Here is a 3,531-nt window from a genome sequence, read left to right on the forward strand (position 1 = left end):
ACACTGCCATTTCAGCAGACAATTCTGGAAACTCCCAGCTTACAACCTCTAAGGAAGGAGTTCTAGAACCTTCTCGCTCTGACGTTGTCACACACTCATCTCACTTGGCCGCTATGAACACTCAGCTGTCTAGGAAGAATTCAAAGTAACCGGAACCCCAGGGCACTATAATATCCAATCCCATATGTAGAAATTCTCCTTTGCTACTGTGCTGTCGGCGTATCCAAGCATAAGCTAGATCTGGTAAAGAGTGAAAGAATGTTTTTCTATTGTCTTTCCTAACTCTTCAGTAGGAAATGTCATATGGACTTCAGAGAGCATCTTTCTTTCCCAATAAAATTGTGAGTTTCATACGAACAGCACAGAGAAAACAGTTAAAGTTGATACCACGGCCCTTGAGTACACCACACTTCTTGGCTTGACCCTCTTACAGCAGCATCAGCGCTCTCTGAAACGCATAGACAGACACTGCTGGAGACTACACCTCACTCTATGGAGGAAGCCGTAAAATGGAATTTCAGGCTTCGGTAGAATGTGGGGTCCAAGTTTCCGCTGTTCCACCGTTGCCTATCTGTACTGTCCAGTACAGTAATGTACTGTCTTAAAACAAAAACAATCAAACAAACAAACAAATGACATTAAAAACCCTCATAAAAAGTCAGGCAGGGCGGGCAGTGGTGGCACATGCCTTTAATTCCAGCACTTGGGAGGCAGAGGCAGGTGGATTTCTGAGTTTGAGGCCAGCCTGCTCTACAGAGTGAGTTCCAGGACAGCCAAGGCTATATAGAGAAACCCTGTCTCGAAAAACAAAAAGCAAACAAACAAACAAACAAAGTCAGGCAGGATCCCATGTTCCTGAATCTTAGCACCAGGGATGTCAAGAGAGGTGGATCACTGGGGCTTGCTGGCCAGCTGCTGGTCCAGTCAAATCAAATCTCCAGGTAGAGTGGAAGAGCCTGTCTCAACAAGGAAGATAACAACTGAGAAAGCCACCTAATATTGACCTTGGACCTCTACAAACACATGCACATGCACTTGTACACACACATACACCAAAAAAAAAATAAAATTAAAAAAAAATCTCAATCTGGTAAAGGCTGTTCTGAACCCTTCCCAATTTCTGTGGAAATAACAAATTTAGGTTTGTACCAAGACAAGTAACCAGAATCGGACAAGTTACAGAAACTTCAGTAATTCTTTGAGGAGCTGTAAAAGTGACAACACATCCATTCATTTTCTTCCTCAGAAAATCACTAGCCTGGGCACGGAAAAACCCCAAATCCAGTACCTCCGCTTTCTTAAAGCAGCCCTGCTGGCATCCTGGCAGGCCAGTCTGGAAACCATGATTAATCCCTAAGTAAACAGAAAAATAGACTCCGGAGCCCAGAGGAGACAAACCTGAGTCAGCCTCTGGAGACTGTACTGAGTCAACTGAGCTACCCGCTCCTTCAGGACCAGGCTCGTTTGCCAGGTGACTTCCCCAGAACAGAAAGGCGCCTGTAGGGACAGGGAGCCGAGTGAAGCAGAAACTGAGGCATCGTTGTAAGGGACTGAATGTGAACTGGTGTGAATCAGGCGTATACAGGGATCACCAGGTCCACACGGTTCAAAAACTGACCATAGTGTTTGGTTTTGGACCCTAGGGCAAGGAACTGAGGTGCATATTTTACATACTGAAGTAGACCTAGCCTCCAGGTTCTCCCGGCATCCCTCAGTCCCTATTTGGCATACCCTGCCCCCACCCCAACCCTGAGCTTTCAAGCCCAGGACTGCCCTTCCCCCCAGTGCGCTTTCCGATGTAATCTAGGCGTTTTGCCCGTCCTCCCCCCCCCTCACACCCTCCTCCTCCTCCTCCTCTCCCTCCTTCTCCTCCTCCTTCCCTTCCCCTTCCCTCTTCTCCTTGTTCTCTTTCTTTCCGTGTGTGCCCTTTCTTTCCCCTCCCCTCCCGCCCCACTCCATGGAGACTCTTCTGGCCTTGATCAGAAGGGCCAGTGAACTCTCCCGAGAGCAGCTTTCCAATAAACCTGACTTTAATATAATCTGATCTGGCTTGAACTGGTTCACTTCGGCAGTGGAGAAATAACCTATCACATAGATCCGTATCCTTCCCAGTTTCTCTAGTGACAGGGAATGTACCTAGATATCTCTCTGTCGTCGGCCACAAGCTTCCGTCTAGTCCAATCTACGGGCCATCTTTCTGTTGTGTGAGTGTGGTTGTTGCCGCTGAGGAACATGGCCCTGATTTCTCCCGAACCATCTCACTTTACACACTTCCCCAGAATACTAGAGTCAAGCCTCAGATGAAATTATCTTGTGTAGAAGACGCAAGATGATGAAAAGATTCACATGAAAGCATCAAAACCAATCCCAAAGAACAAACCAAATGTCCTCGTTCTTTTTTGCAAGGGGGTCTCAGAGAGAGTTCTTTAAACCCATGATCCTCCTGCCTTAGCCTCCTGTTTGTTGGGACCAGCAGTTAAAAGCCTTTTAACCACTTGGTCCTGTAAGTTTCTTCTTGAGGGTCTGGCTTCTTGCTGTACCAACCCCTTCTCTTCCTGTGTGCTCCTACCCCTGCTTTCTTCCGTTAATCCCCTCCTCTCTCCCAAATTCAGCTCATTTTACTATGTATAGGTAGCTTTGAGTTTTCATCTACTGAGAATGTAACCTCACCTTGAGGTCTTAACTTTTTTTTTTTTTTTTTTTTTTACTTAAAGAAAGACAGCCTTGCTTTTGTTTGGTCATTTGAATATGTGTATGTTTAAAATGGGGTCTCTCTTGACGCTTAGGTCAAAATGGCGGGCAGACCTGCTGTTGCGGCATCAAGCAAGTGGCTGGATGGTTTTCGAAAGTGGTATTATAATGCTGCAGGATTCAATAAACTGGGGTTAATGCGAGATTATACAATACATGAAACTGAAGATGTAAAAGAAGCCATAAGAAGGCTTCCTGAAGACCTTTACAATGACTTAATGTTTCGAATTAAGAGAGCCCTGGACCTGAGTATGAGGCATCAGATTTTGCCCAAGGATCAGTGGACAAAATATGAGGAGGACAAATTCTTCTTTGAACCCTATCTGAAAGAGGTTATTCGGGAAAGAAAGGAGAGAGAAGAATGAGTAAAGAAGTGATCTTGTAGTTAAGATCTGTGGGTGTTCCTGGTCTCATGATATTTTCATGGGGTAATTTCAACCAGAATCACAATTTAAGAATTATTTGCTCTACATATGTCTCACATTAAATAAAGAACTGTCTATTGTAAAAAAAAAAAAGGGGGGGTCTCTTGTAGCCCAGGCTGCCCTCAAAGTCACTGTGTAGGTGGGGATGAGCTAGAACTCCTCACTATCCATCAACCTCCGCCTACCAGTGCTGAGGTCACAGGCATGTGACACCATCCTCAACCACAGTGTTTGGTATTACGTTCTTCCTCTCATATTCAGTCCATTATTCCTAGTGGTATGTTGGACACTTTGTTTTCCTCCAGGCTAATAAGCACAGTTCAAAACATGCAGTAAATTCTTAGCAAATACCTAT

General features: G+C 45.1%; 1 pseudogene; it reads left to right on the forward strand.

Annotated features, from left to right (window-relative positions):
- Positions 1 to 2,777: 2,777 nt before the first annotated feature.
- LOC114627812 lies at positions 2,778 to 3,116 on the forward strand (annotated as a pseudogene).
- The last annotated feature ends 415 nt before the right edge of the window (positions 3,117 to 3,531 follow it).

This window comes from Grammomys surdaster, unplaced genomic scaffold, assembly GCF_004785775.1.
Source record: "Grammomys surdaster isolate TR1022 unplaced genomic scaffold, NIH_TR_1.0 259, whole genome shotgun sequence".
Lineage (NCBI taxonomy): Eukaryota > Metazoa > Chordata > Mammalia > Rodentia > Muridae > Grammomys > Grammomys surdaster.